Source organism: Chiloscyllium plagiosum, unplaced genomic scaffold (assembly GCF_037043375.1).
Source record: "Chiloscyllium plagiosum isolate Xiang-an unplaced genomic scaffold, Cpla_swu_hap1 HiC_scaffold_2, whole genome shotgun sequence".
Classification (NCBI taxonomy): Eukaryota; Metazoa; Chordata; class Chondrichthyes; order Orectolobiformes; family Hemiscylliidae; genus Chiloscyllium; species Chiloscyllium plagiosum.
The window spans coordinates 78829556-78844217 of NW_028270140.1; the positions used below are offsets into that span (position 1 = coordinate 78829556).

At 42.4% G+C, this 14662-nt stretch overlaps 1 protein-coding gene across 3 annotated transcripts in view; it reads left to right on the plus strand.

Annotated features, from left to right (window-relative positions):
• Positions 1 to 1924: 1924 nt before the first annotated feature.
• Positions 1925 to 14662, plus strand: part of LOC122560854 (E3 ubiquitin-protein ligase MARCHF3) — a 117498-nt gene continuing 104760 nt past the window's right edge. Inside the window, exon 1 of one of the 3 annotated variants that reach the window (XM_043712026.2) lies at positions 1925 to 2106. The gene's annotated coding sequence lies outside the window, so the exon portion shown is untranslated. Of the gene's footprint in view, positions 2107 to 11968; positions 11987 to 14662 lie in introns of those variants that run through there. The other 2 variants (XM_087997972.1, XM_087997978.1) reach the window with 2 other exon arrangements.

A 14662-nucleotide genomic window follows, 5' to 3' on the forward strand; every position in this document is an offset into this window, starting at 1 on the left:
GGTATTGTGCATAAGGTCAAAGATTGGTTCGCCGAACGGGTGTGGTTTTCTGCAGACGTTTCGCTGTATCACAAGGTGACATCGTCAGTGGGTCTTCGATAAAAGTGTCGGTGGTCTATCCCGCCTGATATTTATGTGCCTCGGTTTTTTGATACTTTCAGTCTGTATCTGAGTAGTTTGTACGTGGGGTCCAGTTCAATGTGTTAATTGATTGAGTTCTGGTTGGAATGCCAGGCTTCAAGGAATTCTCTCACACAGACAGCGAAGGACACGTATTAAATGTAACCATCATAGGCAAAACAGAGGCACGGGAGAAAATTCGTTGAAGCCTGGTACTCCAAACAGAACTCAATCAATTAACACATTGAACTGGACCCCCTGTACAAACCACTCAGATACAGAACCGGAAGTACCAAAAAAAGAGACACAGAAATACCAGGTGGGGTAGACCAGTTTACCGAAGACTCACTGACTATGTTGCCTAAGTGAAGCTGCAGAAAACCACACCAGCTCCGCGAACGAATCTACGACCTCATCCACTACATTTTCAGTCTGTGGCAGTTGAATAGCTTAATGAATTTGATCTTTAAAAGGACATTTCCACTTATCTACTACTTTTCGTGACCACTAGAGGTCTCAACATGCTTTAAAACTGAAATACTTTCGCAGTTGGAGAGACTTTAAATAATCTCATTTGAAGTACTTTTGTTGCGTGGCCACTTGTAAAACAGAAAATGCAGCAGGCAATTTACACATTTCCCTCACGCAAAAATGAGAAAATAATCAGGCAATCTGCTTCTGTAATACGAATTGAGGAATAAAAATAGTTCAGGATACGGGAAATAACTTTCCTGATTTTCGCCATGGGATCAGCCAAGTAGGCACCTCAGAATAACGTCTCATTTAAAAGGTAACACCTCTGATACTGCAGCAATACACTGGATTGTGAGGCTGGATGTTTGTTCTCAAACTATTGTCCGGATCCTGAACTTAGAATCGCTTTTGCCTCTAAATCACCAAATTTTATCTGCACCACAACCGACAAGGTGGTTAATGGGACAGATTTGCAAGTTGGCAATAAATTAATATTAAACCAACTACTAAAATGTCCTATGGCTGGTAATAATTCTTCATCATGATTCCTGAAGAAGGGCTTATGCCCGATTCTCCTGCTCCTTTGATGCTGCCTGACCTGCTGCGCTTTTGCAGTAACACATTTTTAAGCATAATTCTTCATCAGACAATAGTCAATTTCAACAGGGAGCCTTTTCCAATAGGTTTTTTCGTCTGGGGGTGGCGGCGGATGGAAGATATTAAATTGAAAAAGTATTCATGACATTTTGTTGAAATTTTGAAATATTTAACTGACTGCAGCCATAAATTACGTTGCACACGAAGGATTGTTTGTAGGAGATCCTGGACATTTTATTTTAGGCTGTAAACTTGGGTGTCATTATTTCAAATAAGTAATCAGGATCCTGGCCAATATTTAGCCGTCATAGATAAGCAGGAGGCTGGAAGAACACAACAAATAAGCCGGGAGGTAGAAAAGTCAACGTTTCAGATAATCGTCAACCAACATCACTGAGACTGTTTGGTTCCTATTATTTTGCAGTTGGTGCTCAAATCGGGCTTCCAAGTTGCACGTACGTCATTGGTAGCACTCTGATGCGTCCAGGGCCCGTGAAAGGCGCTAGTGAAATGCAAATTAAATGCCCTACTGCAAGCCTGCCGGGAGAGTAAGCGCCCTTCTGCTTTATGTCTGAACTGCTGAGTGCGAGCCCCATTCTGTGGGTTTACTGCCGATTGGGGGAGGCTGTCGAGCCGCCTCCTATGATTCGTCAACCCGCTCTGGCGAGTGGCTGCGGCCGCTGTCAATCACTGGGCTCCAAAGGCTGGGCTCCGGGAGCGGCAGCGGTAGGCAACCGCATCCTGGTCTCGGCTAGCGAGCAGCTGCTTTCCTCTTTATGAATCATCTTTCTCCGAGCATTGCATACAAGGTTACCATTGCGAAAGTTCCTTCCTTCCTTCCTCCAACCCTCCCGCTTAACTGAAACAGGGAGAAAAGACAGGCTTGGACCCAAGGAAAAAGCCTTCAGTGAGTGGGTGAGTTTTCATTTTGTTGCAATTTTGGCATATTTAACAGACTGCAGCCATAAAGTGTTTTGCACACGAAGGATTGTTTGCAAGAGATCCTGGACATTTACTTTTACGCTGCAACCTTGGGTGTTATGGCTCAATAATAGAATTCAGTCTGTCACTACAAACGCTGCAATCTTGAACTTCTTCCTGTCTTTGCCTTAGGCTGCTCTCTGACCGTGAACTTTACGAGCAGTGTCTTTATAAAGACAGATTCTCTCCGCTGAACAGTCCTGAAAACAGACCTACATCCCGAGATTTCTCCTCTCTGACTGTAGTGTGCATTCACTTGAACCGCAGCCTGCGTATTAAATTCTATATACCTCTTAATTTAGTATGTGAACCCGGATAAATGCTCTAGAGGCAACAGACTTTACTACTTTACAGTCAGTCAGTATGTAATTCACCAAGATGCATACAATACTTTATAGATTTATGCATTATTCATAATTGCTGAGAGCAAAAAAATATTACATTTGGTCCTGGTCGATAAAGACTTGTCAGAGGCTGTCTCCTTGCCCGCGCGAAAACAAAGTCGTGTCAATTACAGAGCAGAAATGTTTAATGGAAGCAAAGACCTTTCGCATCTCAAATCGGAAAGTACACCTCGAGAAATGTGATTAGCGAGATTGGTCATTTGACATCTGTTTTTACTGATGCCTGTTACAGAACAGAAAAATCGCCATGAACTAAACTGAGATATGATAACCACATGAACAGCCTGCATTAAAATTACTGAGATTGAGCGAATCTCTATGTCCTGTTAGAATGGGATAAGCCTTGTCTAAAGAATCTTCAGACTTTGCGTTTCACCTACACGTTTGCAGCAAGTCTGTGGCCCCCGCCCAAGGGAATGTATTTCCCTGGGAAACAGACTTTTACCTATACCCTTCCTTTACCTGCCTGGAAGGTACTGTCTCCTAGCTAAAGAATGATTCCATCATGCAGGTCATCTTCTGGTGACTTGCCTGGGTACGCCGTTCAGTTAGTAACCATTGTAGGTGCTGTCAGTCGATTTGACTATTCGAATCACCCTGGCTGTGATACCAGGTTCATCTGAAATCTGCACGTGTTTCCACTAAGGGCCTTTGGATAGTGACCAGCGCTACTTTTAGTTAATAAGACCAGACATGTTTTTATGGTTTTAAGAATTAAATTCAAACAAATCTATAGATTAAAGAAGGATATTTTATTAATATTTAAGTAAATAAATGTTAAGAAAATAACTTGTATTTATATTGTACTTTTTACAATCTGACAGCATCCAAAGCTCTACGCAGACAAAGAAGTACTTTGATAAAGTGGTCACTGTAGTGCAGGGAACTATAGTAGTCAATTCGCACACAGTGAAGTCCCTCAAATAGCAATCATTTTTAATTTAATTGTTTGTTCACAAGATGTGGGAACTGCCCCCTAGAGAGCGGATAGATGGGACTAGATTAATTTAAGATATATGGTTGGCATGGACCGAAGGGTCTGTTTCCATGCTGTATGACTCTTGAGCATTATTTATTACCCATTGTTAATTGTCTTTGAGAAGATGGTAGTACCCCCACACTGCTATTAGGGAGGGAGTTCCAGGCGTTTGAACCAGTGGGAAAGATATAAATCACTAATTAATGTTTTATGATTTGGAGATGCCGGTGTTGGACTGGGGTGTACAAAGTTAAAAATCACACAACACCAGGTTATAGTCCAACAGGTTTAATTGGAAGCACTAGCTTTCGGAGCGCCATTCCTTCATCAGATGGTTGTGGAGTACACAATTGTAAGGCACAGAATTTATAGCAAATGTTTACAGTGTGATGTAACTGAAATTATACATTGAAAAATACCTTGATTGTTTGTTGAGTCTTTCAGTTACATCACACTGTAAACTTTTGCTATAAATTCTGTGTCTTACAATGTGTCCTCTACACCCACCTGGTGAAGGAGTGGTGCTCCGAAAGCTAGTGCTTCCGATTAAATCTGTTGGACTATAACCTGGTGTGTGATTTTTAACTTAATATGTTTGTCATTTTTGACCAGGAGATAAAGAGGAGTCTGTTTGGTGGTATGGGATCTTTTGTATCCACTTCAGAGAGAACATATCCTATGAATGCATTTTTAAAAGTGGGATAATTTAACTTAATTGGAGTTGAGACCAGGGATGGTACTTGGGGGGCATTAGTGTGTGCACACAAACTAATGCAGTGGCTTCAGATAAGTCACTAAGGGAAAGCATTTTGGTATGAAAAGAAATCCTTACGGGACCACAGAAGCAACAGAGCAGGAGCAGAAAGAGAAGCTGCTTCAAGTCCTTGTCTGATGATGATAAGATAGTATGAAATGGAGATGGGGAAGGCAAGCCCAAACAGTGAAAAAAACATGGAGGAGTATGTGGTCAGCTGTAAAAGGTTGTAAATAGAATCAATGTTTACCTTTGTTGCAGTCATGTAGCATGTCTTCTGTGATTTTTGATAAGATACACTTTGGTATTGTGGCAGGAGCAGAATTTTGATTGGGTGATCCAAACATGAAGTTATGGAAAAGATAGAAACAGATTTCAGGTGACACCATGTACAAAGACTTCGGAAAGAGAATGGTCAGATTTCTTTCTTGGAGGAAAAGGGTGGTGACATTAAAGACACAGACGTACACCTGAAGAGAGAGAACCAGTTTACAATATCGGCTCATATGGGGACCAGGAGGGGAAGTTGGATAACAGTCTAGTGGACATAAGACTGAGAAAATGGAGATTTGGGCACGTTGACAAGGTAAATTCAGAGAGGGCATGAGGGGTAAACAACATTTCATGAAATAATCAAGATGTTATGTTAGATGTGGTGTTGCTGGCTGGGCCAGCACTTATTGCTCCTTTAAAGTTGCTACTTGAGAAGATGATGGCGAGACACATTCTTAAACAGCTGCGGTTCACATGCTGTAGATGCATGCTACCGGGATTTTGACCTAACAACAGTGCAAGACCTGGTGATATATTTCCAAGACAGGATGGTGAGTGGCTTGGAGGGGAACATACAGGTAGTGAAGTTCCTGTATCTGATGCCCTATCCTTTTGATGAATGTGGTCATGGGTTTGGAAGATGCTATTTTAAAAGCCGTGTTGAATTTCCGCAATGTATCTTTTAATTGATACCCTCTGCCACTAGTAGGACAACATGCTGGCTCAGTAGTTAGCACTGCTGCCTCACACGCCAGGGACCCAGGTTCAATTCCAGCCTTGGGTGATTGTGTTGCATTTGCACTGTGTGTGTGTGTGTGTTTCTTCCATTGGCCTGGTTTCCTCCTACAATCCAAACAGGTGTTAGGGAGATTGGCCATAGCAGGCTAGGTGGATTAGCGATGGGGAATTCAGGATTACAGTGATAGGGTGAGGAGGTGGGTCTGGGTGGGATGCTGTTTGGAGGGATGATGTTGACTTGATGGGTGAATAGCCTGCTACCACACTATAGGGATTCTATGAGCATTGGTAGTGGAAGGGATGCATGTTTGTGGATGTACTGCCAATCAAGCAGGCTGCTTTGTTCTGGTAGTGTCAAGTGTCTTGAGTGTTGTTGAAGCTGCACCGTTCCATGCAAGTGGGGAGTATGCCATCAAGACTCTGACTTGTGCCTTGTGGATGGTGGACAGGTTTTGAGGAGTCAGGAGGTGAGTTATTCACTGCAGTATTCATAGCCTCTGACCTACTCTTGTAGCCACTGTATTTATATGGCTAGTCTAATTAATTTTCTGGTCAAAAGTAACTCCCAGGATGATGTTAATGTGGATTCAGTGATGGTAATACCATTGAATTTCAAAGGAGGATCGTTATTGTTCGTGACTTGTGTGGTATGAATATTGTCACTATTCAGCCCAAGCCTGCATCTTGTCCAGATCTTGCTGCATTTGAAAATTGGTTGTTTCAGTATCTTAGAGTCAGAAATGGTGCTGAACATTGTGCAGTCATCAGCAAACATTCTCACTTCTGACCTTTATAATGGAGGGAAACAGCTAAAGATGGATGGGCCTAGAACACTACCCTGAACAATGCTTGCAGTGATACTGTCATGATGGTGTGGTAAGTTCTGGAGCACAAGTCTTCAATACTATTGCTAGGATGTTGTCAGGGCCCATAATCTTTTACAGCATCCAGTGCATCCAATTGTTTCTTGATATCTAGTGGAGAGGATCAAATTGGTTGAAGATTGGCATCTATGATTCTGGGAGACTCTGGAGAAGGCTGAGATGATCGTCCACTTGGCACTTCTAGCTGAAAATTGGTACAAATCCTTCAGCCTCATCTTTTGCACTGATGTGCTGGGCTCCCCCATTCTTGATCTTGGAGATATGCAAGAAGCCTCCTCCTCCATTAAGATGTTGAATTGTCTGCTTCTGGTCATGAATGGCAGGACTGCAGAAGCTTAGATCCAATTCTTTGGTTGTGCAATCACATGGCTTTAACTATGCTTTTTCGCACACAAATAGCCATGTTTTGTAGTTTCACCAGGATAATACCTCTTTTTTTTTCATGAATGCCTGATGCTGCTATTGATATGCATTCCTACACTCTTCATTAAACCAGAGTTGATCCCCTGGCTTGATGGTAATGGTAGAGTAGGAGATATACCAGGCCATGAGGTTGCAGATTGTTTTGGATTTGTGTTGCTGCTGATGGCCTACAGTGCCTTGTGGATGCCCAATTTGAGTTGCTAGATCTGTTTAAGATTTGTGCCATTTAGCATGGTGGTAGTGCCACACAACACAATGGAGGGTGTTCTCAACATGAAGGCAAGACTACTTCTCCACTTGGACGGTGGGGTGGTCACTCTTACCTATACTGCCATGAACAAATGCATCTGTGGCAAGTAGATTGCTTAAGATTGGGTCAAGTATATGTTTACGTCTTGGTTCCCTCACTTCCTGTCACAGGCCTAGTCTGGCAGCGATGTCCCTTAGGACCTGATCAGCTCAATCAATAGTGCCGTTGCTGAGCTTCTCTTGGTGGTGGACATTGAAATTCCCTACCCAGTGTACATTCTGTCCCCATGTCATCCTCCATGCTTCCTCTAAGTATCGCTTAACCTAAAGAAGTGCTGATTTATCAGATGCGGAAGGACATCACGTGATAATCAGCAGGAGGTTTCCTGGCCTACGTTTGCCCTTGTTGATTCCCAGGTCAACTCCCTGTCAACTAAACCTCTGAGCCAGTGGTACAGGGCATACCCAGTGATGGTGATGATGGTGCCTGGCATATTACCTGTATGGTGTGATTGTCAGTCCAGGTCTATAGGCTTCCTACTATACACCAGAGTCCTACAGCACTTTTTTGATTTGTGGCAATTAAAAGAAAATGTATTAATCAAAATGCATTAATTGAAAGAGCAATCTGCAGATCTATTCCCCAGATTTGCTGAATTTTTACATTTTGCAGTTTAAAATAAACAAACGCTGTACTTTAATGCCAGCCTGCTTCATTGTCATATCTTCAAAAAGAAACAAAGGGCACAAAGTACAGTTTTCTGCTGTACAAACATTTCTACTTGAGATATCCAGAATCACCCAGATTTTGAAATGTTAATCTTGGCAAAAATAATTGTAATACAGCTGAAGAAAAGAAAATATTTTTAAACACTAGTCAATAAGTTATTTTGTGTTAAGTGTTCAAAAATTAAACTTTATTTCCCTCATGCTATTTGAATTATCACGTACTTTGTATTTTGACCAAAGACTAAAAGGTTATCAACATTGTGATGAAGCAGTGGTTAGATCTGTTTTAGAATCTTGCCACTGGATCCAAGGATGTGATTTCTGTGCAATTACATTTCATTTTGAAGTCTGGTATTGGATCCATTTCTTTTGTTGGGAAGTGGTTGCATTTTGTCTTGTACGACACTTTTAAAAAGTCATTTACCCTTATTTTAAAATATTCTGCTGCCTGTTATAGAATCATAAGGTATACAGCAGGGAAACAAAGCCTTCGGTCCAACTCATCTGTGCCAACCAGATGTCCTTAACTGATCTAGTCCTGTTTGCCAGCATTTGGCTCATATATTTCTAAACCCTTCTGACTCATGTACCCATTTTAGATGCCTTTTAAATGTAATTGTACCAGCCTCCTCCACCACCACCTGTAGCAGCCCGTTCAATACACGCACCACCCTTAACCTGAATAAGTTGCCCTCAGGTCCCTTTTAAATTGATGCCCTCTCTCCTTAACCCTGTGCCCTCCAGTTTTGGATTCTCCCACATTGGGGGAAAAAAGACTTTGACTATCCACCCTCTCTCATGATTATGTAAGCCTTTGGAGTGTCACCATTCAGCCTCCGACACTCCAAGGAAAAAAAGCCACAGCTGATTCAGCCTCTCCATATAGCGCAAACCATCCAGTTCCAGCAACATCCTTGTAAATCTTTTCTGAACCCTTTCACTATTTTTCCTATAGCAGGGAAACTAAAATTGAACAGAGTATTCTGACAGTGGCCTCACTAATGTCCTGTATAGCCGCAACATGACATCCCAAATCCTGTACTGACCAACAAAGGCAAGCATGCCAAATGCCGCCTTCAGCACCCTGTCTACCTGTGACTCTACTTTCAAGGAACTATACACCTGCATCCTGAGAAGTCTTTTTGTTCGGCAACCCTCCCCAAGGCCTATAATTAAGTGTCTAAGTCCTACCCTGGTTTGCCGTACCAAAATGCAATACCTCTCATTTATTGAAATTAAGCTCCATCTGCCACCCCTCAGCCCATCTAAAGAAGCTCTCGTTGTACTCTGAGATTACTTTCTTTACTGTCCACTACACTGCTTATTTTGGTGTCATCTGCAAACTTGCTAACCATAACTCCTATATTCACATTCAAATCATTTATATAAATGACAGAGCAATGGACCCAGAACCAATCCTTGTGGCACGCCACTGGTCACAAGTCTCCACACTGAAAAATAACCCTCTACCACCACCCTCTGTCTCCCACCTTCAAGCCAATTTTGTATCCAGTTGGCAAGCTCTCCTTGGATTCCATGTGATCTAGCCTTACTAACTAGTCTACCATGCAGGACTTTCAACACCTTTTTGGAGGCTTCTTTGTCAGAGATTCAGGAGAGATTTTGGAATAATTGTTCATGTTGCTTCAGTTAAACTTTGTAAAAAAAAAAGCAATGTCAAGGAATGATGCATTTTCTCACTTTGTGTGTGCACTACTGAAAATGCTATATTATCAGATGAGCTGTCATTGATAAAGAACTTTAAAGACAACCCTGACTGTTCAAAGATATAAACAGGATTTTAAAAAATTAGATCAGTTAATTATGATCAATGTTCCTTCCTCAATTATCACTACTAGAACCCAATTAACTGGTATTCATTTCATTTACTGTTTGTGAGATCTTATTTTGTTGATGTAAAAGGAGGCAACATTTCATTTGATGCCAAGTGCTTTGACGTTGAGGATGTAGTGAGGTGCTCTATAAGTCTAAATTTCCGTTTAATGAGGAGTCTCGGGTGTAATTTATAATGTCATAAATCAAGAGCAATGGGCAAAACTGAGTTATTAGGTCATTACCACAACTGAAATACATATCCTTTTATATTTTACACAATAGTTTCTCTATGCTGCTCATATCAGGTCTTCACATGACACACCTTTTGAGTACTTTTAATATAAGCTTTTCATTTGCAGAGTAAAGTACTTTTTCTTGTAATCGGCCTGATATTGCTTTGTGTTCAACTCCTCCTGCAGAGTTCAGTCTCCACTCTGAGGAAAATCTACAGTGAAAATGCACCTGAATTGCTGTAGGATATGTCCTGCTGGCCAAGTTAAATGGCTTAAATGCAGGCAGAAGCCTGGAAGCAGGTGGCTGTTCATTTACACAGTTGGAGAACAGCATTCTGCAGGAGATGTAAAAAAAACACTAATGCAAGTAGTAGGGAGACTTCTTGTTTTTGGTATTCCCTCCTCACTCCTGCACCAGAAGATTAAGAAGAAAAATGGATATTGAATGCTACTATTTATGTTCTTAAGCTTCCACATTTGTATAAAAATGTATAGTTTTCGATCAAGGTCGCTCTTATTCCTGAACAGCCACATCTGTTTCTAAAATAGGTAAATGTGACCCATTGCAAAGTAATTAAAATTTTTAATGTAAGGGAGCAAGTAATATTTGCAGATGGTGAGTGAAAAGGTCTGTTTGCCATTTCCTACTTAAATTTTCTGTGCCTCAGACCAGAAGTTCCAGGCAGGCACAGCCTCATTTATACAACTTTTCTGTCCAATTAGTAATCTCCCACCCAGGAGGGAGGTCAGCTAGTACATAGATATAAAAATATACGATTGTGTGGATCTTACCTCTTCACCATAAGATTTTTAAATGCTTTTACAGTGCACTTCGGGTTAAGTTTTGTTTTTGAGAGGGTGAAGTAGAATGAAATTCTAAGGACTTCTTAAAATTTCATTTGGTATTCCAATCGAGTTGTATTCCATTCATCGCCAATTGCAACGTGCCTGAGACTGCGGTCTACCCCAGAAGATGGGTTCAGAACCTTCCTTAGTGTTATACCTCAATCTCCATAAGCAGGAGAGCTTTATAGAGATACTGGCTATTGTAATATTGATTTGATTTTAATTGTACTCTACTGAGATACAGTGAAAAGTATTGTTTTATCTTCTATCCAGATAAATCCTGCCTTACATAAGTACTCAGTTTAATGGAACAGAATGTGGAATATAGTGTTAGCTACAGAATGGGTGCAGAGAAAGATCAGCTCTAATAAATGAGAGGTCCGTTCATAAGTCTGATAACAATAGGCAAAAAGCTCTTTTTTTAATCTGGTACATGTTTTCAAACTTTTTTTGTATCTTCTGCCTGATGGAAGAGGGTGGAAGAGAGTATAACCAGGGTAGGAAGAGTCTTTGATTATGTTGGCTGCTTTCCCAAGGCAGCGGGAGGTATAGACTGAGTCGATGGATCGAAGGATAGTTTTCATGGTGGACTGGGCTGCGTTTACAACTCTCTCTGTAATTGTATGTGCCAGAAAGTCACTCAGGTGTTGCAAAATTTGTACTTAAATGGGCATGAGACTTTCTCATTTGTTTTGTAATTTACCACATGGTAACAATACATTAGGTTGAGATGATGACATGAACTCCCATGCAAAACTTCATTGAGTTGCAGAATCTACTCAATTGCAAGATTGGTTTTTAAGTTTAGCATTTAACATTCGTGATCTGGATTTTGGGGTGAGGGGGAGGAAGAAAGATGAGACTGTTTATCAAGATTTGTTTTCTGGAGAGTAGTTGCTACGACAACTACTAGTAGTCTCTTGTTTTTTTAAGTGTATTTACTTTGGAAAAGTTCCATGTATGTGTTGTTCAGAGTTCAAATATTACCTCCAAGTCTGCCAGCAGGAATTTCTGGTTTGTGGAGCACTGGCTCCAATATTGGGGAAAATAGGATGTACTCTTGAATCATATATTGCAAGCCTCATAACTAGGGAAGTGGGGAGGATGTTAAACAAAGGTGGGGAGAGAAGTGAGCGATCGTGCTTGGGTAGTCATAGCAAATTAGGAAAGCACAATAGTAATGTGAGAAATGAAGATCAGAATAGTCTGAGCAGCCTCCTTTCTATATTGTAAAAATGCTTTTGCTCTTTTGACTTTCAACATTGTACACCTCCAGACCCACCTCCAAAAAAACAACCTTCTTTGCTCTGATTTACCATCTCTGATTGATACTCTTCCAGGAACACTTGATTTGTGCTGGAGACTTTGTCCTGAACTCCTGGTGACTACCATTGAAACCCGTTTTTAACGGGTCAGCAGTTATGTCCACCATTTTCATTTGGGACGGCAGATGGCATTTCAGCAAGGTCAGGTTAACTTTGGTTGAACTTCCTTGCTACCACCTCTTACGACATGGTCTCTTCACTTTGCTGCTTTTCTGTCTGGAAATTATGATTGAACCCACTGGAGTCGATTGGAAGAGGAAAATCCATGGATAATTTAGATTTAAGTGTTTTACAAATTGTGATTAAATATATGGATGGGACTGTGCAGGGATCCAATCAAAACTGAGTACATTTGAAAATTTCAAGAAAAATTTTATAAATACTTGGAGTGTGATTATGAGATATTAGTTTGGGGGACTGGTCATATGGATTGTTTCCAGTATTATGCCTCGGGAATTTGTGTTTTCGTGAGATTAACAAATTCTGTGTATATATTTATGTCAAACTTTTTCTGAACGAGTGATGTTTTCTTGGAACTACATCAGAATTTGTTACGGTAAGGAAATTACTTGTAATGCAAATTGCTAAAGTAAACAATTTAGGGGAACTGTTGGGGTGTGTTTGTGTTACAGAAATAGTAGTTTGACTTTAGATTAAAGCTATAGTTATAATGTAAAAGTGAGCAGAATCAAGTTCCAGAGGAGAACTTTTATCCATTTTGTTCTAGAATTGATTTGACTACTAACTAGTCATTTAAACAGAACAGTTTAGGGTTGGTGAAAAACAGATACACTTGTATATTGCTGTTGATCCTATAGACTGTTGTGAACCCATCACACCTCCTTCGATAAAGTGATTTGATAGAAATTGTGCACTGACAATCTAAATTGCTATGTACATTTATCTTAGTACTTAGGATTCCATGCAAAAGAAGGTGCTGTTGTGTTCAATACTAAGTATGTTTAAATCACTAACTGAAAATGCTGATCAAATTCAACAGGTCTGGCAGCATTTGTTTTGAGAGAACCAGGGTTAATATTTTGAGTCCAGTGTGACTCTTCTTTGGAAAAGTCACTTCTGTTTTATTGTAGGAAAAGTTTGGGAAGATTATGTGGAACAGAAGGGAAGCTAAGAGGATAAGATAAATTCAAGATCGTGGTGTGATGGAATAAATGGCAAAAGGGAATGATGATGACTGCAGAGGAGAGAGACAGAGAAGTCCAGAATAGGTGTTAATAGCAGAATATATTTCAGCTCTGCTGAAGCAAATCTCAAGGTGAGGCACTTGGTAGGGAGTGGTGGCTGGCACAAAATTATAGACTGGACCTATTTCTCTCTCTCTCTCTGTGTCTCGGCGTGTCTGTCTCTCTCTGTGTCTCGGCGTGTCTGTCTCTCTCTGTGTCTCGGCGTGTCTGTCTGTCTCTCTGTGTCTCGGCGTGTCTGTCTGTCTCTCTGTGTCTCGGCGTGTCTGTCTGTCTCTGTGTCTCGGCGTGTCTGTCTCTCTCTCTCGGCGTGTCTGTCTGTCTCTCTCTCTCGGCGTGTCTGTCTGTCTCTCTCTCTCGGCGTGTCTGTCTGTCTGTCTCTCTCTCTCGGCGTGTCTGTCTGTCTGTCTCTCTCTCTCTCGGCGTGTCTGTCTGTCTGTCTCTCTCTCTCTCGGCGTGTCTGTCTGTCTGTCTCTCTCTCTCGGCGTGTCTGTCTGTCTCTCTCTCTCGGCGTGTCTGTCTGTCTCTCTCTCTCGGCGTGTCTGTCTGTCTCTCTCTCTCGGCGTGTCTGTCTGTCTCTCTCTCTCGGCGTGTCTGTCTGTCTCTCTCTCTCGGCGTGTCTGTCTGTCTCTCTCTCTCGGCGTGTCTGTCTCTCTCTCTCTCGGCGTGTCTGTCTCTCTCTGTGTCTCGGCGTGTCTGTCTCTCTCTGTGTCTCGGCGTGTCTGTCTCTCTCTCTCGGCGTGTCTGTCTGTCTCTCTCTCTCGGCGTGTCTGTCTCTCTCTGTGTCTCGGCGTGTCTGTCTCTCTCTCTCGGCGTGTCTGTCTGTCTCTCTCTCTCTCGGCGTGTCTGTCTCTCTCTGTGTCTCGGCGTGTCTGTCTCTCTCTGTGTCTCGGCGTGTCTGTCTCTCTCTGTGTCTCGGCGTGTCTGTCTCTCTCTCTCGGCGTGTCTGTCTGTCTCTCTCTCTCGGCGTGTCTGTCTCTCTCTGTGTCTCGGCGTGTCTGTCTCTCTCTCTCGGCGTGTCTGTCTCTCTCTCTCGGCGTGTCTGTCTGTCTCTCTCTCTCGGCGTGTCTGTCTGTCTCTCTCTCTCGGCGTGTCTGTCTCTCTGTGTCTCGGCGTGTCTGTCTCTCTCTCTCGGCGTGTCTGTCTGTCTCTCTCTCTCTCGGCGTGTCTGTCTCTCTCTGTGTCTCGGCGTGTCTGTCTTTCTCTGTGTCTCGGCGTGTCTGTCTCTCTCTGTGTCTCGGCGTGTCTGTCTCTCTCTCTCGGCGTGTCTGTCTGTCTCTCTCTCTCGGCGTGTCTGTCTCTCTCTGTGTCTCGGCGTGTCTGTCTCTCTCCTCTCTCTCTCTCGGCGTGTCTGTCTCTCTCTCTCTCTCTCGGCGTGTCTGTCTCTCTCTCTCTCGGCGTGTCTGTCTCTCTCTCTCTCGGCGTGTCTGTCTCTGTGTCTCTCTCTCTCTCTCTCTCTCTCTCTCTCTCTCTCTCTGTGTCTCTCTCTCTCTCTCTCTCGGCGTGTCTGTCTCTCTCTCTCTCGGCGTGTCTGTCTCTCTCTCTCTCGGCGTGTCTGTCTGTCTCTCTCTCTCTCTCGGCGTGTCTGTCTGTCTCTCTCTCTCTCGGCGTGTCT